Genomic DNA, 15,342 nt, shown 5'->3' with positions numbered 1-15,342 from the left:
CAGCTGACAATGAGAACCAATCAGCACTGAGCTTGCAATAACCAATAGGAATACCCCAGCAACATAACATAATATGTAACACTCCTTCCCACCCAGATGACCACTCGCTGACGTCAGGGGCATGCGTAATTGTTTAGGTAGGCCGGTCTACGCCGGACTCTCCCTGATCGTCTAGGCTCCGCCCCTACTCCAACATCCGGCGGCGAATTTGAACTCTCCTCCCGAGCCCTCTCACTCCTGAGCGGCTGGCTATCTGCGCGCCCTGCTTCCTCGGCTCGGTCTCCCCTATCCGGCGAAGGTAAACCCTCCTCACTCTCTTCCCTGTGAGTGGTTGGTCTGTCTTCCTGAACTGACCCTGGCTGTCCCTTCTCGTGCCTAACCTTCTGTGAGGTGGGCTCCCCCGTCCCACCCTGACAATCCGCTCCCTTCCTTAGTGCCCGCAACTGATCCTTGTGTCGCTTCCATATTCTCCCCTCATCGATTTCAATGTGATAGGAACAGAGTCCTGCAATTCCAACCACTATGCCTGCTAACCATAATGGCATTCCCCCATAGTTCCTGGCATATACACGGTCCCCAATAGCGAAGGAACGGTAATGCCTCAGGGCGTCTAAGGGCTTGGCATGGCCATACGAGGGGTGTAATCGATCTAAGGTTGTGCGGAGCTTCCGACCCATTAGGAGTTCGGCCGGGCTCCTGTTAGTTGACTGACATGGCGTGGTATGTTGAGCTATCAAGTACTCCTCCACCCGCTCAGCCCACGACCCGTGCCCAATCTTTTTAAGGGCATCCTTCGCTGATCTTACAGCACGTTCTGCACAACCATTGCTGGAAGGATGAAACGGCGAGACCAAACAATGCCGTATGCCCCTGTGAGCTAAGAACCCCTCGAATTCCGCGGCCGTAAATTGTGGTCCGTTATCGGAAACAATGCTGTCAGGCAGCCCGTGTGTAATGAATAATGACCGCAATGCCTTGATGACAGCCTCTGCCTTAGTTGACCGTAACGGGACGACTTCTACCCACTTTGAAAACGCATCGGCGAGGACCAGGAAAGACTGGCCCTGCATTGGGCCAGCGAGGTCAATATGTAAATGAGACCAAGGTGCCCCAGGCGATTCCCACACCCCCGGGGGGGTCTTTTGGCGGCATTGGCATGTTTCCCTGACATTGCAAACACCCCGCAACCCAATCGGTGATGTCACGATCCAATAAAGGCCACCACATATAACATCGGCCTAAAGCCTTCATCCTGACCACCTCCGGATGACCCCTATGTAATTGTTCCAATAACGAGGAACAAAGGGGGGGTGGAATAACCACCCGATGGCCCCACAAAAGGCATCCCGCTTGCGTAGACAGTTCCAGGCGGCGGCTTGCATACGGTTGGAATTCCGCAGTGAAAGGCCCCAGAGGCCACCCTCTGGCTATCCAGTCTAACACCTGCGCCAGAGTAGCGTCCTTCGCGGAGAACCGGGCAACGTCCGAAGCGGTGATTAACAACGGTGAATCCTCCAGCAGGAAAACCGATGAAACAGGGACAGGCTCCTCGAGCAGGTCAGGGCTGGGGCAACGGCTCAAGGCATCCGCGTGTGCGAGGTCCTTGCCGGGGCGGTGAATAAGATGGTAGGAATATGCAGCCAAGAACACAGAGTAATGGGTCATACGGGGAGACAATATTTGAAGAGCCGGGCGATCGCCTGCTAAAATGCCTAATAACGGTTTGTGGTCCGTGTACAAAAGAAAAGGTCGTCCATAGAGGTAATGGTTGAACCTCTTGACTCCAGCCACCAAGGCCAGAGCCTCTTCATCCAGCTGAGAGTAATTACGCTCAGCCGGTGCCAAGGTCTTAGAGTAATAGGCAATAGGCAGCTCCCTTCCGGAGGGGAGGACATGGCTCAACACTGCCCCCACCCCATACGGGGAAGCATCACATGCTAAGGTTACCGGCAGGTGTGTTGAAAATTGGGTGAGGACAGAGTTGGAGGTTAGGAGACATTTGACAGCCACAAATGCATGAACCTTACGGGCACTCCAATGCCAAGTCACGTTGCGGTTTAGCAGACGGTGAAGAGGCTCGGCAATGGAAGCTTTACGCGGAATAAAAATTGCATAAAAATTAAGCAATCCCAGGAAGGATTGGAGGTCAGCCTTACATTTCGGGGGAGGACAGTCCATGATGGCCGCTGTTTTAGCTGCCGTCGGGTGGATTCCCGAGCCATCCACCAGGAACCCCAAGAATTCCACTTGGTGTACAGCGACTTGGCATTTAGTTTTGTTAACTTTGAGGCCTGCAGTGCTAAGCTTCCTAAGTACTTGCCACAGTTGATCCATCAGCTGTGAAGTCGAAGAAGCCGAGACGAGAACGTCGTCGAAATAGGGAATGACCCCGGGGATGCCGTGTAGCAAACGTTCCATCATGCTCTGGAAAATCCCCGGGGCGACGCTGACCCCAAACTGCAACCAACGACACCGGAACGCCCCCCTATGGGTCACGATCATCTGAGCATCCACTGTCAGGTCATCAACTTTTAGTTGCTGGTAGGCTTGGGCCAGGTCCAGCTTGGCAAAAATTGACCCCTGGCCCAAGGAGTGCAGCAAATTCTGCACGACAGGAACGGGATAAGCATGCCCCAAAAGAGCGGTATTCAGGGTTGCCCGGTAGTCAGCACAAATACGGACCAAGCCGTCTGCCTTAATAGGGGTCACAATCGGTGTCTCCCAGCGTGCGAATTCGACAGGTTCTAACACCCCCTGAGAGATCAATTTATCCAGTTCCGCGTCAACCCTCGCCTTTAACGCAAAAGGTACACGGCGCGGTTTCAACCATCTCGAGGCCATGCTGGGATCAAGACTAAAGGATACTGGGGGCCCGTTATAGCACCCTAGTTTGCCATCAAAAACAGTGGGAAATTCTCGAATTAGCAAGTCCAATTCGGAGGACCGGATGGCATTCACTCCCTGAATTGTCAAACCCAGAGCCTGGAACCAGTTGAGCCCTAATAAACTAGGCAGTGGGGCTTCTACTATAACCAACGGCAGTCGGCCAGAAAATGCCTTAAAATTAACTCTGAACTGCCCACACCCCAGTACTTTGATGGAATTTCCCTGATAATCACGGAGAAGAAGATGGCAGGGGTCCAGGCGGCGCTTTGAAATATAAGGCACTAAGCGCTTAATCGTACTCCAGGAAACGATGGAATTGGCCGACCCAGTGTCCACCTCCATCCTACATGGCCGGCTCTCGATGGTGATTTCCACATTAATTTTCGGCCGGCCATCCGCTGGGCCGTTCCTGTGCTGCGCTGGGTACACTCCATTGACACCCCCAGCCTCCCGGCTCCAATCCGTGCCCAGGGTTCGGGCCGCTCCCCTTCTGCACTGGCCACGAGAATATCCTTGAGGGGGCGGAGCTTTCTCAGTGAGCGTTGGGGACCGGCAAACACGAGCGATGTGGCCGCGGCGCCCACACCTATGGCACGTAGCGTCTTTAAAACGGCAGCTGGCTCTCAGATGATTTCCTCCGCAACTCTGGCAATCCCCCGGAGGCTGTTTAGACTGTCGTAATGGTCGCTGAGAACTTTTGATGCGAGCTACGGCACCCTCCCCCGCAGAGCAATCATCATCACTGAAATCAGTCTCATTGTAGTGAACCTGCTCATCCGTTGACTTACTAGGGCACTGTCCCCGGGGTAAATCCGTCAGTGAAAGAACGGCCAATTCGGCAGCGCACGCTTCATCTAAGGCTTCCTGGAATGAGAGGTCCGCTTTGGCAATTAAATGGCGCTTAAGGGCCTCGTCCCTCACACCGCTGACTAATCTGTCCAGTAGATAATCATCTAAATTGTCAAATTGACAGTGCTGCGCCGCTTTCCTAAGTGCAGCCACATATTGACTAATAGACTCGCCCTCAGCCTGGTCTCGATGGTAGAAATGTTGACGGCGAGTTATTCGGGATGGCGCGGGAGCATAATGTTTTTTTAACTTATCCAGGAACTCATCCCAGGAGCCTGCGTGTACTGACAAGGGGGCCATTAGCGTCATCGCAGTCTCGAACATTTCTGGCCCACACAGACTCAGGAAGTACGCTCTCTTCCTTTCATTGGACAACTCACGGAAATCATTTGCGATTAAGGAGCACTCGAATCATGTTACAAACGCTTCCCATGACTCAGCAACAGCATTGAATGGAGCGAAAGTCTGAGGCGATGCCATTTCTCCTCACCGCTCTGAATGTGAAGAGAGAGGAAAAAAAACGCTCCGATGTGCTGGTCGGTGAGGATTCAAAGCCGCTGGGACCCTTAATTACCTATTTCCGTAGGGTCCTTGTCAGCAATCCCATCCTCGTCGCCACTATTTCATACTAATGACCGGCTGACAGGACTGAGTCAGAAGTGTAACCACGCAACCTTTATTTAATTATTAGCAATGATGTAGAACAAGAAAAACCCGCGCTTGACAGCTCTTTTATATTAACCAGCTGACAATGAGAACCAATCAGCACTGAGCTTGCAATAACCAATAGGAATACCCCAGCAACATAACATAATATGTAACAAAAGTGTCTGTAAATTTTAAGTGGATTGAAGTCATCTACAGCTCTGCCATAGACATGTCAGTTACTTGGCCCCAGATTGCATATTCATTGTAATAAAATATGCATTTTCAAAACTCAGATCTTTAATATTCAGATAGAAAAGTTATTTTAAATATATAACCTCCTGCCCTTCAAACATACTGAGCCAGTGCAAGATACCAGTGTATCTGACATGTGACAATTTTTTACTTATTGATTAAACTGCATTTAGTACTCGTAAAGTGCGCATTTTCCTTTAGAGCCTGACCTGCTTCTGACAGACTGTTACTGCAATTATTTTCATTATTCATTTATGATTCTGCTATAATATGGGCAAAAATCTCCTTCTTTGGAGTGTTCTATGCAGGGGTAGGCTGCTGGGGGTTCGCAGGGGTTCAGGAGAATCTCTAGTTAAGATTCTGTGCAGTTGGAGAACCCCCAAATCCCACTCCTGGCTGGCCACACCCACCCTGCCCCTCCCAACCTGTCCTACCCTCCCAGGAGTCCCCACACGGTCTGTTTTGGATGCAGGTAAGTGCAGGGCACGCATGGAGGCTCAGGGAGGGCGAAAAATGGGCCTACAGGAAGTTTGGGAAGGCCCAGAGGGCCTCTGGAGCCTGGAAAGACTGTTTTTGCCCTCCCAGAGGCTCATGGGAAGCCTCCAGAATCTGGGGAGGGCAAAAACGCCCCCCCCACCTGTGGTGCAGGAAGCCCACCATGGCCACCCCCACCCAGCAACCAGACAGAGAACCCTTGCTAAAATTTTTGAAGCCCACCCCTGGTTCTATGATCTTCAAAGGATTCACTTTGGCCAGGCTGGATCATTACTCACAAAAGTTCCTTACATCAAATAATTACTTCCCTACATCTATCTATCTATCTATCTATCTATCTATCTATCTATCTATCCATCTATCTATATGGGAATAGTTCTTGAGCAACATAATCCTGTAGCTTTTCTATAGGGAATCCCACATGATTTTTACTCATTCTGTATTTAAGACATACAGAAATTCAAGAAAACCCAGCAGAGAGTTTGCCTTCTATTTATCACTTCTCCCAATCTGTCTTTTGTTTGAATGTACCTATCCAGATTTCCCAGTGCTGCTCCCCTACATCCATCAACCAACTTTACTTGGATCTGAAAATGTGTACTGATATCTTCAGCCTTATATCTGTCTTTCATTTTTGTAGCTTGCATTGTTTTTAAGATGTGTTTATTATTTACACAATAAATGTAAGTTTCTTAACCTTGTTGTGTCAACTTAATAATGGGAGATAATGAGTGGCTTTAGGCCACAGTCCCCATGTGACTTTTGAATGAATTAATGAACATAAATGAGATATGCTGCTTTGAAGATAGAAGGAAATTGTAGACAAAACTTTTAAATGGATTATTTTAAAACTAATGAAACCTATACTATTCCAACTTTAACAATCTCCTGTTTTATATATCCCCAAGATTACTGGCTGTATTTCAGTTTCAACCACAATGGGAGGCGATATCCCTTCAAATGCTATTTTTGTTAATCTCCTGAGCAGTTGCTGTAGACAGATTTCATTGCATATTTTAGCAGCCAAATGTTGAGTTTTTACTGTTTAACTTTCTGTTGTTTAGGCAAAACACTGGGTAGAATGACTGAAACCACATTGGTTTTTCTAGAATGTGAGCCAGGAGGCTAAAAGGCATTTTGAGAATTGATCATTTAACCCTCTGAATTATTTTAAATCTATATATATAAAAGCGAAAATCACTCACACATGAATCACAAAATCTCCAGAACCATAAAGCCTACATACTTGAAATTTGCCACGTATATTCCTCTTGACTTCTAGGTGCTCACTAAGAAAGGATTTTTCGAAATGACCATCAGAGCATTAGTATTTCCTATATTATTATAACACGCTCTTATGCTAATTAGTTAGAAGTTCTACTCCCTCTCCCAACTTAAAAATAACTCTGGAGAGAATGGGATAGCATAGGACAGGCTTCTGTGGGGCAAGCCTCATGGAGAGAAGGGGCTAGAAAGCCTGAGGGAGAGAAGGGGATAGGAGAGGATCTATGGGGCAAGCCTGAGGGAGAGAAGGGGATAGGAGCGGATCTATGGGGCCAGCCTGAGAGAGAGAAGGGGAGAGGATCTATGGGACTAGCCTGAGGGAGACAAGGGGATAGGAAAGGATCTATAGGGCAAGCCTGAGGGAGAGAAGGGGATAGGAGAGGATCTATGGGGCAAGCCTGAGGGGAGAGGAGAGGATCTATGGGGCCAGCCTGAGGGAGAGAAGGGGATAGGAGAAGATCTAAGGGGCCAGCCTGACGGAGAGAAGTTCTTTCTTTAGAACTGGTAGTAAAAGTGGCAGGAGGCCCCGCCCACCCTCCCGGACATCATAATTGACGATCCGCACATGCGCAGAAGCGCACGCTCCCATTGCAAATCGGTAGTAAAGGTAAGTAGAACCCGCCCTTGGGCCAGCCTGAGGGAGAGAAGGAGATAGGAGAGGATCTATGGGGCCAGCCTGAGGGAGAGAAGGGGATAGGAGACGATCTATGGGGCCAGCCTGACGGAGAGAAGGGGAGATCTATGGGGCCAGCCTGAGGGAGAGAAGGGGATAGGAGACGATCTATGGAGCCAGCCTGAGGGAGAGAAAGGGAGAGGAGAGGCTTCTTTGGGGTCAGCCTGAGGGAGAGAAGGGGAGAGGATCTATGGGCCCAAGCCGGAGGGAGAGAAGGGGACAGGACACGATCTATGGGGCCAGCCTGAGTGACAGAAGGGGATAGAGAGGAGAGGTTTCTGTGGGGCAAGCCTGAGTGAGAGAAGGGGATAGAGAAGAGAGGTTTCTGTGGGGCTAGCCTGAAGGAGAGAAGGGGAGAGGAGAGGCCGATCGTAACTACACATTAATTTTCAAACTCTAAGTGTCAATTTATCAAGCCCAATCACATAGTTTGGTAGCAGAGCAAGGGTATTCAGCTAGTACACACACACACACACACACACACACACACACACACACACACACACACACACAACAAAGATTTTTATATAATTGTTATATTTTACTTCTCAACTAATCGAACTAGGCTACTTTGAAATACAGTATACAGATTTAGAGAATGGGGAGAGATTGTTCAATTTTAGAAGGTTGTTTTTTATTTTAAAGGACTTTCTAAAATTGATATTAGTATATTTATTTATTTTTTAAGCAGAGAGATATTTCGTGCTTTACCCAATAAAGAAAACTACGTCCATCATATAACTATCATAAGAATATAAGTAGTGTCCTGCTGGATCAGTTCCTTGGCCTATCTAGCCAGGATTCTGTTGCCACAGTGGCCAACCATAAGCAAAAGGAATTCCATTGGTCTTCCAGCAGATAGCCTTCAGAAGAAGTCAATTCTCTTACTGTAATGTTCTTTCAAAACTCTTCACAATAGAATTCTATGCAGGCCTTATTTCTCAGGTAGGCTTATAAAGGATTTACTGCTTGAAAAGTCAGGAGGATTTGAAGATTCCCCTTCACCAGATCTAATTTAATTCATTTTGTGACAGGACAGGAAGATATTTGTATAAGAGGACAATGTGAGTATGAAAATATTCAGCTCTGATGCTTAATAAGTTCTGAAATTCAGTAATTGCTGATGAAATTCATGTAAGGAAGATTGGCAGGGATGAAATAGTATATCTATTTTAGATTCTCCCTTTGCTGGATTCTGTAAGAGCTATTAGAGATGGGTTGTGCTGAACATTAGTTTAAATGACAAGAAAAAGCACTGGAATTGGAAGTGATTTGGGGTAGATAGATAGATACAGTGTTGAGGGAGATAAAACTATTTCGGGATTACTGCCCATTTAATATGATACTGTGTTATTGCCCATGATTTCTTCCTGGTCAAGTTAAAAGCTGCTCATTTTTTCTTTGAAGGGATGGGGCGAGGGGGGAGGCAAAAGAAAAAACTTTGGAAGCTGAATTCTAAGCAAAATGTAGGATCCCCTCCTCATTTAGTGTGCATTGCAATTAGGGTTTGTAAAATCTGGTGTAATGTTTAGCCTGACTGAAGCTAGGTACTGTAACTTATTTAATATGCATTATTACATACATAATCACACTTACTGTCATGTGTGAAACTAATCTTTGACTTGGCACATCATGCTGTACATTAGTGGCTTCTGGAAGAAGATAATGGGTGACAGCAGCCAAATACTGAGAGAATTTCCTTCCTTCCTTCCTTCCTTCCTTCCTTCCTTCCTTCCTTCCTTCCTTCCTTCCTTCCTTTACTTCAGAAACACTTTCTCTATCCCTCAAATTCCAGATTCCAGATGATTTCTAGTGTTTTCTGTGACTAACACTTCAATATAAACTACTGGCTACTCTCATTGTAACTTTCTAACAGTGGCACTGGTACCAGGCAATAGCAATCAGAGAGGTAGCTCTGGTAATCTCAATCAAGGCAGCAGAACTGAGATATGTTTGCTAATACCTTGTTTCCACAAAAATAAAACCCTGTCTTATAATTTTTTGAACCCTTGAAACAAGTGCTTGGCCTTATTGCCATCTGCTCAAAAGCCCAGTTAGGTTTATTATCAGAAGATTTTGGGGAAAACATGGTATATAATTGCTAATATATTTTTCTCCTAATATATATCCCTTCCTAAGTTCCTGTATGTTTCCTCCTACCATCTAAATCTTATCTTTAACCAGCCTGAATTGAACATTTTAATTTGAAAAATAGCACACTACCTGACATTTTTTAATATTTGAAAGACCTAGTAAGGTGGTGATTTAAGGATTGAAAAGGAAAACATATCTGAGACAAATGAATGCACATTAATCCTATTCAACAATGTCTTATTCCCAGCAATTTTATTTTGATATTATGAAGTCATTGGGAGCTATTACATGTTATTCATCACCATAAGAATACATAAGACATCAAGTATTGTTTTCTTGTTCAAGAAAACCAGATATATGAGTATGTCTTTGGACATCAGTTTTTATGATTTGGACATCCAGCTCAGTTGATCCATTATATGGCAGCGTGGAAGCTTCTGGTGCTTTCTGGAATGCTGACATTATACTATGAAGCCTATATTGGAGTCGATATTCAGCCTTTCTTTCTTTCTTTCTTTCTTTCTTTCTTTCTTTCTTTCTTTCTTTCTTTCTTTCTTTTTTCTTTCTTTCCTTCCTTCCTTCCTTCCTTCCTTCCTTCCTTCCTTCCTTCCTTTCCAAGACAACTATCCTAAATGTCAGGATCAGCAGTATTCTTGACATTAGGGATGCAACCAGAACTGCAGCTTGAAGCTCCTTCTATGCAAGAACATATTCAGAAAGATTATAAACCATATCCATAAGGGAAATAATCCACTGCAGAACAAACTACTAAACTATTAGACTTACTCAAGGCAAACTCCACCCAAACTTTCCTTTCATTGGGACTCAGGTTGAAATCAGACTGATTTACCCCATTCAGTGCTGCCACTGCAGTGTAACAATTCTAAACACCTTTAATAGCATTGATTTCTTTCTTGTGTGCTATGAATATAATTTTCCCTCTTATATTGGCATATGTAACTGGGCTCAAAGCTGGGAAAATAATACTTTTCCAGACATTAAATCCACAAGTAGAACCAGCTGCTGGACAACAAAGCAAAATCAAAGGGGATCTGAATTGTGCAAAAATAACAGATGGCAGAGTTGACTGTGGAAAGATCCCCCCTACACACACACACACACACACACACACACACACACACACACACACACACAGGGAGAGGGAGGGAGGGAGGGAGGGAGGGAAGGAGAGAGAGAGAGAGAGAGAGAGAGAGAGAGAGAGAGAGAGAGAGAGAGAGAGAGATACACATGTATATGTACTGTAGATATATATGTATATATGTACATGTGTGTGTGTATACCTACAAACATATACCTACATATATACACATACATACATGAAAGTAGTCAGTTCTATTTCTGAAATGTATTTTTTTTTTTTTAATTCTTATTTTTATCTCACTTTTACTATGTTTAGAAATAATGCAAGGCAACAAGCACACCTTCCAGGAGAAAAAAGGCAGGATTTTCCAACCTACTTTCCCATTTTGCTACTTGAATTTTGTTTCTTTTGTATCACAAAAAACAAAAGGCTTAATTTATACACTTTATTTCTACAGTGAGAAATTGTGTCACTATTTTATGGCAAATGTCCTTATTATAAACTTGGTGGACTCTGGGCGCTGTGGATTGCCTACTCTTGACCCAAAAAGACTAAAACACTCTTATACCACTTGTTCAGCAATTTTCTTCATTAATGATTTTTTCTCAAGCAAGTGATAGAAGGCAGGGCTACCTATCATGAACCTAAGCTGACTAAAAAGACATAAGAAAGTCAAGGTCACTTTCCAGTAGGCTAAGGTGATAGCTTCATTATCCAGCTTCTATTTGCTATTTTTCATTGCTGTTTTTCATATAGGACAGCAATTGATGTCTCTGGTATTCACAGAAAGAAGACAAGACTGACAATTGTGTAGCTGGAGCCAAAATTTGTAACTGTCAATGCTATGAACCCAAAGAAGCAACCCTGGTTATTTTCATGGACAATATTTGTGGAGCACTGTACTCCAGTAGTTCAACTCCCATCTATGTGGATGATTTTAGAAAGTAGTATTGGATTATTACTTCTCTGCAGAGTTACAAAACACTATTCTTTCCCCAAATCACTTATTTGTTTATTTAGCAGTCCATCTCATGTATGTGACTCTGGGTGACGTACAATAAAAAAAATCACATCTGCCAGCTCCTTCAGTAAACCATATAATCCAGGAAACTTGAACTCATTCAGAGAAGCTAGATGTTGTCTAACCAATTCCTCCCTGCTTTGTCATGCATTGCCCTTCTGTCTCCCATGGAGCTGCTTTTGACAATATTTTCCTTTTGTGTAAAGACAGATGCAGAAAAGGAATTAGCAATTCTGCTTTTTCCTTGCTGCCTGTCACCTTCTTGCCATCTTCCCCCACTAGTGGACCAACTATTTCCTTGATTTTCCTCTTGTTCTTTCAAAATTGAAAGAATTTTTTACCCATTTTTGCAGCAGTGAAATCCACTTACTTTTGTTACCAGTTCTGTAGCATGCACAGAGGGTCAAAAACGGAAACTAATGACATCCCGGTGGGTGGGCAGAGCCTCCCGCTGCCGGCACTACCACTTTGTGCAAGCCGGATAGATCCGACTGGATTTCACTGCTGCATTTTTGGCATTTGTTGTATGTCTTAGCTCAGGGGTGGGCAACTGTGGCCCTTTTACAATCTGTGGACTTCAACTCCCAGAATTCCTGGGATAGCTTGGCTGTCTCAGGAATTCTGGGAGTTGAAGTCCACAGGTTGTAAAAGGGCCACAGTTGCCCACCCCTGTCTTAGCTCATTCACTGAAACATAGTGTATAAATCGAATATGATCCCATGGAACTTCAAGTAGAGAATCGTCACAGCATATCTGTACACACAGAAATAGGAAAATCTGCATGTGTGGATGAACAGATCTGCTTTAGCATTTTTACTTGACTGAAGCCTAACTTGAAAAGGTTGGAATTCTAAATAAATAGAATTATGTTATCACTTGACACTTATATTTTGAGTATTCAAAATATAACGTTACTAAAGGCAATATGACAAGTGTTAAGTAATGGCATCCATAATTCCAATAGACACTATCATTTGCTAACTTATGTATGTAATGACTCTTCTTTTCGTAGACATGAGCATTAATGATCTTTGAATTTAGTCAAATGGCAGCCTGCATTCAAAGGCATTTGTCTCATTTTCTCACAAGAATGGAATTAAACAAGGTTGCTTAGGTATCAGCCTCTATTTATGTGGTATTAATTAACCATTGACTCAAGCCCTGATATTTATTACTCTGCTAACCTTTTCATGAACAAAGCCATTAAGCACCTTTATATTCTTGTCTACAAATTTAAAAAAAATAAAATGAAGAGACTAAAAATGTTTTCTACAACATTTATTTTAGCGTTTGAAGGTTAATGTCTAATGTTTCTCTAAGAATATAATTTCCTTCAGTGTTTAATGGGTGGCAGCTCCCCAATACTCTAAACCTGCCATATAAATCGATGACATCCCTGCAGTACACTTAATTTGTTCCCTTGAAAAGCAATTTGCTTCTGGTAAATGTTTGTTAGATAACCTCCTACGCAATATTTTTATACAGTCTACATATTTGCAGCTGGTGCTTCATCATATGAATAAAGACATTTAGAAGTATATTCATGACAGATTTTTTTCCCTAAGTTCCAGAAGTTCAAATGCATGGGAATTAAAAATACATGGGAAAATGTATCTCAAAATGTACTTCCTTTCTTTCATGGTGGATGGCCATAATTGCAGGCAGTGCAGATACATGACACTTCACTCACATATAAACTTTAGTCACTTGCAACTATGCTTATTGGTTTTCCCAATTCCTTCCTTCCTTCCTTCCTTCCTTCCTTCCTTCCTTCCTTCCTTCCTTCCTTCCTTCCTTCCTTCCTTCCTTCCTTCCTCGCGCCCTTGCTCCCTCCCTCTTCCTCCCTCCCCCTCCCTCCCTCCCTTCCTCCTTCCCTCCCTCCTTCCCTTCCTTCCTATATTCCCTGTTCTACCTGATCTCCTGGTGGCCTTCAATGAGATTGACTATAGTATCTAGAATGGTTTGGGGGGTTGAGAGTGGGGGTGGTGCTGTGTTGTCCTTATTCATTTCCTTCTTCTGCTACCTTTCTCAGTTGGTATTGGCAAGAATCAAGAGGTCCATCCCTTCCCCACATCTTTGTGTGATCCCACAGGATTTGGTAGTTTCTGTGCTTTTGTTTAACATTTACATGAAGCCAGTGGGGGAGATAATCTATAACTATGGGCTGAGTTATCATTATTATGCTGATGGTATCCAGTTGTATGTCTTAGTCTATAGTGAGTTAAGTGATGCTGTGACCTCCCTCCTACAGTGCCTGAGACTGTTAAGAGCTTGATGAGGAGCAATGGACTGAAGCTGAACCCCAGCAAGATGAAAAGCTTTAGATTTGGGGATTTTTGGTCCATGGAAAATTGTCATCTTTTTCTTGAATGGAGTTGTACTGCCCCAGAGAGATCCAGGGCATAATCTAGGGATTCTCCTGGACAACTCCTGCTCAATGAGAAAGTATCAGTCATGGCTAAGTGGGTCTTTGTGCAACTGTAGGACATGCACAAGCTATGCCCTTTTCTAAACCAACAAACTCTTTTCACCATACCCACACCCTATTGATAAGGCAATGCTCTCTATGTCAGCTTTGGAAGTCATATTAATACTGGAAGCTTCCACACTGCCACCTTCTTGTGCTTGGGAAAGTAGGAGGGGGGATTTAGTAGAGGGTTGTAGTTAGACATAATAGCATTCTTCTTTTCAGTAAAGGTCAGGTTGTTCCTGCATCTGGAGGAAGAGTGGTTGAAGTTGTGGCTCAAGATGGGACAGATGGTGATTGGGCCATGTGATAGAGTGAGGGATGCAGGGGCTGGATTTGGGATGTTGATTTTCTGAGGGAAAACCCGGAACACTCAGATTTGGGTTTTCCCAGATGTGCCAGTATACCTACTCTAATAAATTGGAACTTTGAAAAAATGCCTGTCTCGGAGTTTTTAAATGGAGTTGGGTTCTTCTGGAATACTGACACTCTAGATGTAGCTGCCATTGAAAAGTATCAGGAAACTTTAATTGGTTCAAAATATGGTGACCCACATGGTTTAGTGCAGGTCTAAATTTGCATGTTATCTCTCTTGCGTACTCTACATTGGTTGCTGCTTTGGTTCTGGGTTGAATTTAAGATATTAGTGGTCACCTCTAAAGCACTACATGGCCAGATTATCCAAAGAACTGTGTTTTCCCAGTTACATGTACCCAGGGGTGAAAGGCTCCCATTTTGGTCCGGTTCACCTGAACCGGTAGTAAAAAAGGCACTGGTTCGCCGAACTGGTAGTAAAAAATGTTTTTCAAAAAGTTCCAACGATCAGGTGAGCGACACACGGTTGTCGGAACTTTTTTTTTTTACTTTTTTAGCATTTTTTTACTACCGGTTCTTCAGAATGCTTTTAAAAAGTAAAAAAAAAGGCTCTGACGATCACAACTGTGGCACGCAAGTATCAGAGCCTGTTTTTTTTACTTTTAAAAGCATTTTTTTACAACCTATTCTAGGTTGTAAAAATATGCTTTTAAAAGTAAAAAAAAGGCTCTGAAGATCACACGCCACAGCTGATCACCCCCACCGTGCGCTGTTCTACTTACCCTACGCCTCCTTTTGGTGTGCACTGTGCACATGCATGTGCCAGTATGCACACCTTGCATTTGGTGTGTGGTGTGCACTGCGCATCCACGTGCACATTTCATGTTTGATGCACAGCGTGCATACGCAGCCAGCAAACAGGTAGTAAACTGGTTCAGATTTCACCACTGCATGTACCTGACCCATCAGAATGGGGAGACAGGGTATGTTATGGGTCTCCTCTATTAAGGAGAATCATATAGTGGAATCAAGATGAAGGAACTTCTCCATTGTGGTTCCCTGGTGGAACATATGATGGAACATAATCCCTGCAGAGATAATATTGACCTCAACCACCACCATGATACTCTTTCAAAAAGTCCTGAAGGCAGGATTTTGCCATTGGGTGTAGGGATCGCAGGTAATATGGAATCCATTAAGTGATTTTTGTTTCCAAGGGGATTGAGATTTATTGAGTTTTGTATTTTAGTTCCACA

Source organism: Pituophis catenifer, unplaced genomic scaffold, assembly GCF_029215685.1.
Source record: "Pituophis catenifer annectens isolate HBS135680 unplaced genomic scaffold, rPitCat1.0.hap2 SCAF_2, whole genome shotgun sequence".
NCBI lineage: Eukaryota > Metazoa > Chordata > Lepidosauria > Squamata > Colubridae > Pituophis > Pituophis catenifer.
The sequence above is the reverse complement of the archived record's forward strand: the minus strand, read 5'-3'. Positions refer to the sequence as shown.